Below are 15,045 nucleotides of genomic sequence, written 5' to 3' on the forward strand. Positions count from 1 at the left end.
ACAGTGGAGGGGGTAGAGAGAGAGGAGGGGAGGGGAGGGGAGAGGTGGGGAGGGGGGAGGGTGGATGATGGGAAAGGCAGCGGAGCACAACAGACACTAGTATGGCAATTTGTAAATCAATGGATGTGTAACTGATGTGAATCTGCAATCTGTGTATGGGGTGAAGGTGGGAGTTCATAACCCACTAGAATCAAAGTGTGGAATATGATATGTCAAGAAATTTGTAATGTTTTGAACAACCCACAATAAAAAATTAAAAAAAAAAAAAAAAAAAAAATTAAAAAGAAAAAAGAACTGGGGGTATAGCTTAGTGGTAAAAAGTGCCTCTGGGTTTAATCCCCAATACCAACAAAAGAGAAAAAACAATCCAGAAAAGAGCAAGTGTTGATGAGGATGTGCTGAAACTGGAACCCTTGGGCATTGTTTGTATGGATATAAAGTGGTTCAGTTGCTCTAGAAACCAGTATGACCGTTCCTCAAAAAACAATAAAATAAAATTATCATCAGTTCCAAAAAAAAAAGAAATTACGGCATTTGATCATAAATGGATAGACCTGGAGGCTATAATACTAACCAAAATAAGCCAGACCTGGAAAGCTAAAAGTTGAATGTTTTATCTGATATGCAGAAGCTAATCCAAAATAAGGAAGAGGGGGAAGAGATAGAAAGGGAAATGGCAGGGAGATTCCATCATGTTCTCTTTAAATGCAACTTGAAATTCAAAATAAATGACTAAAAATAAACCAAATCAGTAAGACAAAGTTCTGCTTTTCTTTCAGACTACACAAGACTCCTTCCTTTTGTCATCCTTAGAAATGGTTGATTTAAACCAGCTCTCATAGATGGAAATCATAGAAAAATAATTCATTGTCAGAATCTATCTTTTTTTGTCAACATTCATTGATAAATGTCTCTGCTAATCTAACAGTGTGATGTCATCCTAAAGAACCACGATTCTTAGTCTCTTTTCTCTTATTACCAGTAGAGAGACCTTAGTAAAGTCACTCAAAATCTTGGATTCTTTATGATTCTTTATCTACAAAACCAGGATGTTGAAACAAGATGTTTTTCCAGCTTGTAAAACTAAGTTTTTATAAGTCCTACCCCAAGGATGCACTCAGAGAAGATATAGTTCTATTTACCAAATCTTTGAAAGCACCTGAGTATTCTTTGAATATTGGACATTGGCAGAAGAAAAAAATATTAACAGTTCCCACCCTAAACCAGATCTTCAACAATGTGGGTTCATTATTGAGGATGAAGACACAATAAATAATCCAATTCAGCTCTAAGTTTTTAAATTACAATTCAAAATACCTTTCTTTTTTTAGTATTTACTCTGTAAAATTACATTTTTGTTACTTTCTGCTGATACTGAAATATAATTACTCATGTTAAATTGAAAGTCATTTTACCTTGTTTCACCAATGGAAAAAAGGGCCAGTCATGGGTTCCCACACTTCAAACATGCTTCTGGGAAATGCCTACTCGGTGAGCCTTAGTGTAATGAGAACTTTACTAGACATTTCCACCACTCTCCATCCCAATGCCCCTGGCCTGGGCTCTGAGACTTCGGTGCTCTCCAGGTAAGGTGGAATTGTTTTCTGACTGGTTAGGCAAGGCCTGATGGAGATTAGGCCATCTCAAAAAGAGGATGACTTCCCTCAGCTGCCAACTCCCCACCCCTGCAAAAGTACTTTGACAACTTGCAGTCACCATTTCCTCCAAGCAAAATCTCTCCTGTTACACACCTTTCCTTTTAATAATCATAGTAATAAAACAGGATTCTAGAACTTAGACGCCATCTTGTTTTTAAGGCTTGCTCAGGGTTGCAGTTTGTTAAGCAAGAGCACGATGCCTAGAACACAGGTCCTAAGATTTAAATTGGAGCACTTTTCCTTGGCCACACTCCAGATTCCAACACCGTCAGGCAATCCCTTTCCTTCCAAACTTCTTCCTATAAAATGCTATATTTCCTATAAAATGTTCACTCCGTGTCATGGATAGACCTTGCTGGTTACATGACCAGTGGTCACTGCTACTGTCACATGTAGTTGAGTTGAAATAACACAGATACCGACCCAAGAGAGACAGACTCTCAAGAACTGTAGTTGATTTGTTCTTTTAACTCCAGAGAAAGAGAAATATGTTACGTAAAATATTCTTGAGCTCTACAAATTGAAATGCAAGGACCAATCATGTAGACCTTACTATAGTTGAGAGAACAGCAATTTCCAAAAGAAAAGAAGAGTCTATTACTAGAGATCCAAAAGGAGCTGGGGATGACGGGGTGGGCTTTGAGAGACAGAGTGGTGAATATGGAGTGGGTCTAACACTGTCCTGGTCCAGGAGCTGGACAAAAAGGCTTATGGAGTCCTTCCTGCCATCGGAATCAGTGTAAGACAAGGTGTGAATGTGAAGAATAGTGTCATTCCTTGATGTTGGTTCATATTATTAATCTTAAGTGTTCTTGAAGAAAAAAATAGGTACAATGAACATTATCTGCTAAGGCTTCTTACTTTACCGGCTGGAATACGATATCACAATTGACAAGTTCATCATAAAAGACCTTTTAGGTCTTTCACAATATATTTAAGTGAAAAGGGGAAAAAAACAAATAGGTACTTTTAAAATCATGATTAAATATTGGATAGTAGAAATCAGCTAGAAACCAATCCCCATATCTAATAAAGGTAGTATCTCTACCACTATATAAGGGAGATGGAGTGAATCCAAATGATGGAACAGAACAACTGTTCAATGCCCTGAGACCACCTGAACACAGCCCGGTGGGATTATTATTTCTTGGGAAGCTTCACAAATAAAAGGTTATTGTTGAATCTTGTTTCCATGACTTCAAGCAGTTGCTTATGTTTTGAATAGCTCTGTATGCATCTAACTTTCTAACTTTCCTTTTAAAATATAGAACAGCTGCTGGTCTGCTCATATGTTATGCATAAGCAGCCCACAAGGGACAAAGCCCTCCATTAATATGTTGAATTATTTTTAACACACTTATATTTCTATCCTGAATCATCATCCCTGAGAGATGGCAAATTTCCATCTTCCCAGCTGGGGGGAGCACCTGCAAAATGTAAGCCCAAACTGTGACACATCTGGTATCAAAAAAATGATCTTGTTTCATCTGGCCAACAGGCTAAAATATCAAGATCATTGAACAGAAACAAGGCAAAAAGTTAACTGCCTCTTCTATGTAGTCAACGCAGATGTCTAGTTAAGCTGTTTATATTGTAAGCACATGTGTATGTTAACAGAGCACAGATCCCTTTAATAAGCCAGAGATGGAATATAAACGCAAGAGAATTTTAAAGACCTGAATGCAATAATTCAGTTCTTTTTTATCTTCCCATAGAAACTAAATTAGTTTCTGCAGATCTGTATTATCTTTAAACAGATGCCTGTAACACAAAAATAAGTTATTTTAATAAGTTATTTTGGTATCTCCAAATTGTTTATTTCCTTTAAACACCATATTCCACGTTTTTTGTATTTTAATATTTAGCTTACACTTACCATAAATTACTTGCACATGACTTAAACCAGGTGTCTTGATTTGTGAGGCTTCAAACCACTTTGTCCTGAGACAAGAATTGAGTTTGGGTAGTTTGAGAGGTTATCTCAGGGAGTGGGGAAAGGGAGCCATGGAAAGGAAAGATGCCAATAAGTGAGTGACTTAACGAGGGGGCCATCTCTGTGGGCACCTGGTGCTCAGTTCCTCTGGGATCCTCAGAAAAATCCTGTGGAACTCAACTCAGAAGCATTCCACCAACCAGTGTAACTCCACATCATGTTCAACCACAAGAATAAGATCCTAATTAAAATGAGTTTTATATATATACATATATATATATATATATATATATACATACATATATATATATATATATTCCATGTATAATCTGTCAAAATACATTCTACTTTCATGATTTCTAAAAAGAATTTAAAATTTAAAAAAGGAAAAGAATTCCACCAAAAGCCCAATATCTGGGGTATTTATCTACCAACTCCCATCCCTGAGGTAAGGGTCGACCACCCACCCCGAACGTCCAGTTGGTGAATGAGCTCTCTGATGCTGGAAAAAGCCCTCAGGCAAAAACAAGAGAGAGCTTTGATACAGGCCACTGCCAGTAAGTTAGAAACATCTACTGTGGCACCCAGTAAGCTTATGTGGCTAAAGCGATGTGCAGGTGGACTTCGGCATCGGCTGGACAAGGTCAGTCAATGCTTTATGACCTTGACAGCTGAAGTTTATGTTATTTCCTGGCTTAATGGCTTCTTATCTTATCACATAAACCTCTTTCTTGACCTTTTACTCTTCATTCTCCCATCTTTTTATTTTTTCTTCTCTTTTCCTCTCTTTTACTAAAATTTTCTTCTCTAAGTGTTATTTGATTAGCAAGTTGGGCACCACCATGTCTAAGAGATGTGGTACTGATAGACAAAGATCCATAAGGTACTATGAAAAGTGTGGTGTCGAATTGTTGACACCAGGAGCCTGATTCTAGAGTTCATCACACCAAACTACAGAGTACTGGATGAAATGGGTTGCTCTTCAAAGGTGAATGTTCAGGGGAGCTAATGAAGCTAAAGCTTCAAGACTCCTCTCTTACATCAGCCCCTTCCAAGGCCCTGGAAGGGATTCTAGCTATATATTCACATAGCCATATATTTTTGTCAAATTTGAAAAATTCATATATTTTAGCTGACTTACAGGATCACTCCTTCCTCTCGGTTTTCAGCATCATACTTTTCCTCGTGTTCTGTAGCACTGGAGTAGGTCACAAGCATTTTTGAGAATCCAGTCTGGGGAATTTGAGTTAGGAAGGTATATTCAGTTTGGGTTTAGAAGGACGTATTTATATGGTTATCAGTCTCTTCTATGTGTTATTTGAGCTCCTGTCTGTTAAAGGAACAGCTTCTAAAAATATTCCTATCACCCTCTCTGTTGATCTTATCTGATAGCAGGTACAAGGACAGGATTCTTATCACAATATAATGTCCTATAGCATCTAGTGCTGGATGTGAACCGGGAAAACAAGTTTTGAAATAGTCATAGCCAGAAGCTAATCTACCAAAAATTCTTCCATACACCAGAGATATAAAATGGTAATCAGAGGGCTTGGGTTTTAATCAATTCCTAAGTCATGAATATACTTGATTATGCAGCAGGCACAATTACAAATGCACCATACCATGAAAATATTTTGCATAAATTTTACAAGAACTCACTAGAAACAATTCTAACTATGAGAAGCGAATTATAATAAAAATATGTTTCAGATAATACCAAAAGCTGTAACTTATTGAGAGGAAGAAATAAATTTCAAATGGAAATAATGGAGAGACTTGTGGGTTAATTTGCTATCAAATTAGTGAAGAGGAATGAATCATGTGAGCACACCGGGATAAGATGTAAATGTCCTGCTACTTCAGTACAGAACACTAACATAAGTGAGAATAACACAAAACCAAGAGTTAGACACTACCCCCTGACTTACAGGTGTGTCATTTCAAAGAGTATTAAAATTAGTCCCTGGACGAGAAAATTTGGAGTGATCCAAACTCATGCAGATCTTACATGATACAAAATTGATAGATGTTGGAACTGCCATATAGGAGTTGAGCACCCTTAGCCTTAAGCTGTGGAGGTGTGGAGACTGGTTTCCCTTGCACAGGAAACAGGTGGATCCACAGGGGAGCTAGGCTCTGGGAATGGGCATTACCCAATAGGAGTGGGCTGCCTTCTCATTCCTTTGTAATACTACCCTTTACCTTTTTTGGATGGAATGTTCTATCTAATGGTTCTCTTCAATAAAAACCAAGGTTCAGGGCCTGTCCCCCCCTCCCTCTCCCTCCCTCCCCCCAACCTCCAGTCTCCTGTGTTTTTCTCTTGTGCCCCTTGTGGGAGCTTAAGCTGGAGGAGGAGGAGCCATCCTGAAAAGCCCCAAGAAAAAAGGTATTTTCTGTGTCTGTGTGATTTGTTCGTGCCAGCCCAATTCACCTGAGTGACCCCAGTTGTGAAGAGGTTTCCCAAATTTCCAAATTTGACAATTTTTAAAAAGTGCATGATGTTATAATGATTTATGAAGGCAGAAACTTCTAGAAACCATAAATTAAAAAAATGAAAACCTCAGGCTGGGGTTGTGGCTCAGTGGTAGAGTTCTTGTCTCACATGTGTGGGGCACTGGGTTAGATCCTCGGCACCATATAAATAAATAAAATAAAGGTATTATGTCCATTTACAACTAAAAAAAAGTCAACCATACAAAAAGAAAAACACAATTATATATCTATTCTCTCTATTAAAAATATATAGAATTGTCATCATACTATGCAGCCAAAAATGCAGGAAAGGAGTTTTACAAAGGCGTGTTAGGCAGCTTTCAAAAAAAACGTTTGTTCCCCAGACTTTGTGACTTTTTGCTATATTTGTCAGCTTTTGAAATTTGTAATTTGTTGTGTTTTCTTTTGATATTTTAAATAAAAATTCAATTTTGTGTCTAATTTTACAATTATAATTTTGTATTCTTTCCCTTAAAGTGAACCACCAAATATGTATAAGCTTTGTTCAAAACTTGGGCACATCCCTGGTAGTAAGACCAAAAAGCATCCCTGCTGCTTATTACATATATGGAGCTTTCGTGAAAGTTAGAAAAGGACACTTTCTTAGTATATTCTGTGTTGCGAAATACTTGACACTTTATTGAGAGAGAGAGATATCTCAATTTTATAGACTGAACTTCCAAGATTTTGTGTCCCCACTTGTTTGGCCTCTGGGAAGATCTCTGGTGCTGGGAGCCATTAGCCAAGTAGGTATGACAATTTCCTTGCCAGCGTACCCCATGTTGCAGTGACATTGAATGTACGTGACCTTGCTCAAGGACCAAGGCAGATTAGGGTGTTCCCGGTTTTAAGATAATCTTGTTTAGGGCGTTCCCAGTTTAGGTTCCAGGTTTAAGGTTTAAGATTATTCCTGCTGGGAATAGGGCGTATCCTGCTGCCTGAGTTCCCCTTGAGTTCTCACGGGATTCAGACAGTATATTTTGGGAGATAGAAGCCCAGTGGAGGTGGATTTGGGCAGAGAATGTGGATTTGGGCAGAGAACGTGGATTTCCCCAGAACGTGATTGTAGACGGCTGGTGTGAGTTCGGGAATAAAGAGTTGCTGTTTGAATCTACAAGCTGTGTGGTGGCTCATGATTGTGTGCCCAGCCAGACTGCGGCACTCTGGCTATATTATAACATGGTAAATGCATCGTATTGCAGGTATGTGGCACAGTAGTGTGGAAGAGGTCAAATGACCAGAAGGAAAGCAAAAGACTGCAGAGAAGACAGGCTTCACTCTCTATAACAACCCTCATTCTCAGGAGATAATCCACCCTTGCAAGTTTCCATGAAACCAGCATTAATTCCTTTAACCAGCATGCTCCTGACCCAGTTGCCTTCAATTAGCCCCTAGCTCCTAAAGTGCTGAGAGCCATTGCCAAGTAGGTATGACACATGGCATGACCCAGGTCATTTGCAGTGACATTGCATGTAAGGTGACCTTGCTCAAGGACCAGGGCGGATCCAGGTTTAAGGTGTACCCTGCTGGGAATAGGGCGTATCCTGCTGCCTCAGGCGCACCCGCTCCTTGAGTTCCCGTTGAGTTCTCGCGGGATTCAGAGAGTATTTGGGATTCAGAGCCCGGTGGAGTGTGTGGATTTGGCCCAGAACGTGGATTTGCCCAGAATGTGTGTGTAAAGTGCCGGTGACAGTTCGAGAATAAAGAGTTGCTGTTTGAATCTACAAGGTGTGTGGTGGCTCGTGATTTTGTGCCCAGCCAGACTGCAGCACTAAAGGTCCTTTCAGTACCATTACTTTGGGCCCAAGCTTTAATTTAGGTTTGAAGAGAACTAACTGCTTCCAAACTATGTCAGACACTTAATCTTGGTCTTGGAAAATGAAAATAGTCAGAAAATGGTACAGAAGCTGACCTTATATTTCCACACCTGCCATCAGCTCCTATAGCCATCATTTCATCTTGTTAATAGCAATTGTGGATTTAAGAGTAGTAAGTTCTGACTCAAGATCAAAAGTTGAAAAATATACATCAACACTCATGTTTATAGGTGAGTTATTCTTATAGCACTTCAATGTTGTATTTTTCCTTACTTGTCTCTTACCTGTCTTCATTTTCTCCTTGTATCTATTGACTAGCCATTAATAAGAAGGAAAAGACCTCAGAGAGGTTGATCTGAGGCTATCCAAACCCCTGATTATATCTCAGCAACTGGATCCAACCTTATATTTCTAGTAGCATTCATTTTAATAAACATTTCACTGGGCATCCACCATGTGCCAGGTATTGCACTAAGTACTAAGTGAATGAAGATAAATACATCATGGTCCCTGGACTCAGAGAACTTACAGTATAGTCAGAAAATGAAAATTAATGTTTTGCGTTCAGTTTTTTAAAAACGTCAGCACCATTTACTGAGCACTTATTATTCATGAGGTGCTTCCAAACCATTATTTCATTCCTCACATTCACCCTATGAAGAGGGATTACTATTCATCATAGTGGTGAAGAAGCAGATTCGATGACTTGGTTAGGACCAAATATCAAGCAGGGTTGAATCAAGACAGGAAACAAGACCCATTCTGTCTCTAAAGCCTGAATATTTTCTTAGGAGAGCAAAGCTCAGGGTAATTGATTTTGGTGAGGGGGCAGTGAAGTCACTCCTGGGCTCATCTCTAGGGGAACCAGATTTCTTCAAGTGCAGCAGGTGTTTCAGCAGAAGAGGACTGAAAGGATAAAAGAAACTGAAGTTAAAGACCAGGCATTGTAAAGCTTCTAAGCTGCAAAGCCTGAGTTAAAATGTAAAAGACCAGGTATTGTTAAGCTCCTATGCTACACTCAAAACCTGAAATTCCTGTAGCTGTTAGGACAATTCACGGGACTGCCCAGTAGATATTCCCCCTGACCATTTAGTTGTTCAATAACCTGGGCCCTGTGCAGTTTGGCACATAGGCATTCAGGGCCCAAACCAATCAGTTTGAATGTACCCCCCTTCTTAGGACTGACCTATCACCCCCGCCCGACCTGTTCCCGCCAATGAATGTACTAATCATGTTCGAGAATTGTTGTTTGATTTTCCCGCAGTGTATGGTGATTTGTTGAAGGGGACTGTGATGTATGTAAAGTCCCTGCCCTCCCTAAAAAAATGTATATAAACCCTGTTCAAGTTGTTCTCGGGGCTCTGGGCTGCTCTCCCTCCTTGAGTGAGCACAGAGCCCCAGCATGCTGGATCTTCAATAAACCCCCTTTTGCTGTTGCATGAGTCGGTCTCTTGGTGGTCTCTTCCTCCGTCGTTCGCCGGTCCCTTACAAGGACCTATGCACAAAGGCAAGCATTGTAGTCAGCTTTTTCCCTGCTGCAATTAAAAGACCCAACCAGAACAATTGTAGAGGAGAAAAAGTTTATTTGAGGGCTCACATTTCAGAGATCTTAGTCTATAGAAGGCTGGCTCCATTCTTTGGGACTCGAGGTGAGGCAAAACATGATGGCAGATGTGGTGGAGGGAAGCAGCTCACATGATGATCAAGAAGCAGAGAGAGACTCCACTGGCTAACTATTTTACATATTCTCACACATGAGCTTAAGGGGGACACCTCACATCCAAATATAACAACAGGAAGCAAAAAACAAGTAACAGGGCGAGAAAACTTATAAACTTTGTGGTTCCTCATGCTCAACCAAGATCCTGGCTCCTGATATTGAATCATGTGATGACAAATCACTTCATCCATCAGTTTTTTTATTTCCCCCAAACTTTTTCCCTCTCTCTCTTTACTTCTCTCCTTCTTTCATTCCTTCCATGAGCATGGATATGATGGTTGTTGAAGTACCTTCCCTACTTGTAAGAAACTTACAGGTTTTTTGGGGAGGGGGAATGAATCAAATAATCTCACAATCGAATGTGATTTGTAAATTTCAACTGTGCCAGAGACTACAAAAAAGGCATGAGGTACTACATGAGCCTAGGGGGAAATCAAATGACCTACTTAGGCATCCCTAGAAAATGTCACTTGAACTATCTTTAAGATACATACAAAATAACTACACACACACACACACACAAAGTAGCATCCAGAAAGGGATATACATATGCAAATTCTCTTCAAAGAGAGAGAGCATTTTTTGGCACAGTATTACAAGCAACTGGAATATCAGTGTGGTTGGGGCTGAGGATGAGGCTGGATAGATATGTAGAGACCATTGAAGAAACTGTGCCTTTGTTTTTAAAACAATGGGAAGCTATTTAAATATTTTAAGTGGGTAGGTAATGTTACCAGATTTTCACTTTTACAAAAAAAAAATCACTTTCACCTGGAGATAGGTTGGAAAAGGGGTTAGGGTAGATGCAGGTTAGAAAGACTTCAGCAGTTCAGGAGAAGATGGCAGGGTAACTCAGGCAACAGTGTTGGTGGAAGTTCTGACAGCATTTAGGTGCATCATGCAGGAGCCAGGAAAGAAGGAGATGGTGAGGGGAGTGAGCTGGGTGAGGGAGAGTCCCCTCTAGCTGCCTTAAGATCTCTATAGTAGGAGGTCCATGAGTCACTTGAATTCCATCCAAGAACAGGCACCTGGGATCCTGGTGCCTTGCTCAACAATAACAGCTGGGGCACATCCTATAAGTTGCAGGAGAGTCAGCAGTGAAGGAGGACAACTCCTTGCCTTTGCCTGCTGTGTCCCTGCTCCTGGTCCCTTGATTTCTCAACATTGCCTTTCACTGGGAGAGCAGTTCCAGAATGAAGAACAAGAACAGTGAGGTTGGGACATCTCACAGCAAGACTGATGATAAGGACAACTTGGACACACCTCTGGACCTTTCCTCTTCCACTGACTGGGGCAAGAGAATGAGAAGAGGCAACCTGCCCAAGGAGTCTGTTTAGATTCTGCAGGATATGAGCACCAAAAAAATGCCTGTCCCTCAGAGGGAGAAAAAACAATATTGTCCCAGCAAACACACCTGTCCACGCTACAGGTTTGTAGCTGGTTCATCCACACCAGGTATAGGCTTCTCCCTGACTTGCTGAGAGAGGATGGCCAAGATTCATCATTTCTTGCTCTAGAGCCAAGATTTCTGAAGCTAGCTGTACATGTGAGAAATAGAAAATCTAGTCTATTTTCAAAATACAGTATTCAGCTTTAATTGGGTCCAATTGTAGCCATTTGATGGTAGCCCTTTCCTTTGCCCACCCCAATTTTAAAATTAGCCAATCACATAGATTGTACCCCTGTGCTCCTCCAATCAAGGCAATTGGCAGCACTGCACTAGGTATATAGAGAGGTGGACTGCCCGCCCAGGAGCACTTGCTAGTCAGGTTCCAGTAGGTAGGGAGATGTTCTGGAAGAAGTAAAAGTGTGCCTTGCCTACCCACTTTCAAACGTGTTTGATTTCTTGTGGCACTTCGGTATTTCTAGGCTGCAATGGGCATTGAAAACATCATGCCAGCTCTAGAGAAGAGCCTATTTTATTCCTGTACAACTAGACCAAACCTAACCCTGGGGAGGCCACTGTCTCCAAAGCCATTATCCCTGGATCAATTTTGGCTTGTCCATCAGTGGTCTGCCATGCTACTCTAACTGCTTTGAAAGATGTGCTTTTCTCTTTCTGCCATTGGTTGATGTGGGACAAATCACAGATATACAGCAAATGGCAGCCAGCAACTTTACAGCATCTCTCTCTTATACCCAGAGGACACATATAAATCTGGATTGAGTACAAATAAATACTCAGGAGTGGTCTTTTCAACACTCCTCTCTCACTCCACCAGACCTCAAATAGGATTTTCATAGATTTCAGCTTCTGGTGGATGTTATATCCAAACAGACTGCAGAGATAGGAGTTTCAGGCAAAACTATGGCTTAACCCCTGCTGTAGCAAAAGATTTCTCAAAAATGTTGTCATGCTTGCTGGACAGTGAGGGCAAGATATGAATTGAATTTTTAATATATTTTATTAAAATTTGCACATGGGATTGCTAAAATGAAGCTTCTTGTTAGTGAAATGTCTTCAATGGAGTACAATCAACACAAGAATTATTCATTTGTAGAAGCAAAGAGTTACTTTTTTGAATGTTTCTTGGTAGATTATTCATAATATGAGATGGCTCTCAGTATCATGTAATTTTTTTTTCCTCCTCTTCTCTTTTTTGTTGGTGATTTTTCAGAATGTGCAAGACTTAGAACATATAGCATCATTTCTTTCCCATGTGGAACAAGATGCCCACATACTGTCTAATTAATTTCAAAATACTGCCTAATTAATTTTCAAATTCTTTTCAAACAAGTGTGAATCTAGTTGATTGATGTCTTTTTCATAATATTTTCTTTATCAAAAAAATGTATTAGTGGAAGACAAGAAAAGAAAGGAACAGATTTAACACATTTAAGAAGCAGAATCAAAAGCTTAATGATGGATGAGATGTGGAGCATGAGGGAGAAGGACATGTCAAGAATTAATGTGGGTTCTGGCTCCCATTATCTGTTACATCAGCAGTGGTTTCCATGAAGAGATTAAGGAACGTACTTGGGGCTCCACCACCTTCAACAGATGGCTTCCAAGGTCACCTACTTCTCATCTACATCAAGTGGGTGGGGGAAAGCATGGAGGATTGAACATGAGGACTTTGCTAGGGGGCAGACCTGAATGTTGCTTATGTCACTCTGCTCATCTTCTTTTGGATGTGCTTCATTGTGAGGAAGCCTGAGAAATAGATTCCAGCTCTGTGTCCAGGAAGAGGTGCAAACAGACCTGGTCATTAACTAGCAGTCTCTATCTCCATGGATGAAGTAGAAAAGGAGTATATTCTTTACTGTGGCACTGCAAGTGTTCCCCAGGAACAGAGAACAGTTTTCTAGTCCCCAGACTTGTTTTCTTTTTAGTTGTAGATAGACACAATGGCTTTATATTGTTTATTTATTTTTATGTGGTGCTGAGGATCGAACCCAGTGCCTCACAAGGGCTAGGCAAGTGCTCTACCACTGAGCCACAACCCCAGCGCCCCCAGACTTCTTTTAGCTTCACTTTTCTCCTTATTCCTTTGGTATATTTCTATCATTCAAGGATAAGTAGAGTCCTTATGTCCCGCCCCACTTGCATATATTCATTTTTACCAAGAGAAAATTACCTTCTCAATACTATTTACTCATTTGATAGGTAAATATATCCTATTGTCTCAGAAAATAATACTCTGACCAAGTATGACAGAAATAATCAGATTTTTTTCCTTTTTAAAATAAATTTTAACTAATGTATAAGAATCAAAATCATGCATATTAGTGGGGTAACAGGTGATGTCTCAATACATATATACATTATTTAATGTTTTAGAAACTAATCATTTATTCTTTAAAAGGTATATCAAAACTGGGTTTCCAATTTATTAGAAAAAATGTTAGTGTACAAATGTGATTACATTTGTATAATTTCTAATAACCATATGAAATAGTTTAAATGCATAATAACGGAGAATGGCTAATTAAAATTTGGCTAGTCTGTAGGTAGAATATTTGGCAGTAATTAAAATCATGTTTATAAAGAGATTTTTATAATAAGGGATGTTTATGATACAGTAATACCTGTAAATGCAGGAAGTAGTGTCAATTACATAAAATATACGTGTGTGTGTCTGTACTTTCTTATATCTGAAACTTTATTTTTACAATGAGTTCCATGAAAATTTTCTTGTAATTCAAAGCAAACTCTAAGAAGACATAGGAGACTTGGAAATATGATAGGTAATTTCAACCAGGTCATATTTAAGTATTCCAAGTAAAGTGGACACTAAACTAAAGCTGGAGGTTCAGTCCAAAATCCAGGAGCAATATTATGATTTGAGGTCCCCCATTGTAATTAAAGACTTGTCACCAGGGTGCTGCTATTGGAGGTGGTAGAACCTTTGAGAAATAGAGCCTAAGAGAAGGCCCTCTGGTCATTAGAGCATGAGGTATTTCTTTTGAGATCACTTTGATAGTTCTCAGAAGAAGGCTGTCATAAAAGGAACAAGCCTTGGCCACTTCCACTCTCTCTACCTCTTTGTTAAAGATATAATCAATCACCTGCTTGTTCCCATATACACCCTCATCATTACCATCTGTGCTGTGGGTGGGGCAGCCCTTGCCAAGCCTGCACTATGGCCTTTTGGATTTTCAGTCTAAAATCATGAGCTAAATAAACCTTTTCTCTTTATAATAAGTTAGTTGATCAAGTATTTTGACATAGTGATAGAAAGATGACTATAAAAATTCCATATGAATGATTATACAACAGTGTTTTCGTATAGACTGCACCAGTCTCATTAAATAAGAACTTTAACACCTTGGTGTCATGTGTATTGCCCAAGGATGGGCCATCCATGCTGGCCTGACAGGCAAAATGAAAACACAGCATTCAAGCCAGAGGGTCAGGCCTGGATAGATAAGGTAGAGTAATAAACCTCCTGGTAAGAGAAGAGCTAGGGGACAGGCCAAATCTTGGTTACCACACCTCTGGGGATACAGGAGATCCCCTAAGTCAAACAATTAGATGCAAGAGGCAAAAGCTGTGGAAACAGATTGGAATCGCACATATTCAGTGAGGACCAACAGCAAGGATTCAGGTGCTAGGAGGTTCATATTGATTGATTTCCTAGGATGAGATTTAAGCCAATGCCTCACTTGAAGATGGAAGGCCCACTTTTTCTGGCATGATTTTAAACATCTTACAGGCATAACTTAGTGTCATCAAATTTTCCAAGAAAGACATTTTTTAATGCCTAGATATTTGAATAACAATGATGATAATAGCAAACCTTTATTGAGCACCTATTATAACCATACACTGTGGTCTTGCCTTGTGCTAAAAGTTTCATGTGCTTTACAGAGAATCTCATTTTATGAGCATTTCCTTCCTGTTTTAAAGATGAATATTTTGAGCATCAGAGAAATAAGAGACTGCCTGGGTTGCACAACTAGAAAGTGGTAGAGCCAGATCAT

At 39.5% G+C, this 15,045-nt stretch overlaps 1 long non-coding RNA gene and 1 pseudogene across 1 annotated transcript in view; one reads left to right on the forward strand and one right to left on the reverse strand.

The window, feature by feature from the left end:
• Positions 1-5,901: 5,901 nt before the first annotated feature.
• Positions 5,902-15,045, reverse strand: part of LOC124079971 (uncharacterized) — a 34,781-nt gene continuing 25,637 nt past the window's right edge. Inside the window, exon 4 of the long non-coding RNA XR_006847549.2 lies at positions 5,902-8,807. This is a non-coding gene — a long non-coding RNA (uncharacterized LOC124079971). The remainder of the gene's footprint in view (positions 8,808-15,045) is intronic.
• Positions 10,815-11,938, forward strand: LOC124079957 (homeobox protein TGIF1-like; annotated as a pseudogene).

The sequence above is a fragment of the Marmota monax genome, unplaced genomic scaffold (assembly GCF_021218885.2).
Source record: "Marmota monax isolate L192 unplaced genomic scaffold, Marmota_monax_Labrador192_F-V1.1 WCK01_AAM20220418_F8-fsc00015, whole genome shotgun sequence".
NCBI lineage: Eukaryota > Metazoa > Chordata > Mammalia > Rodentia > Sciuridae > Marmota > Marmota monax.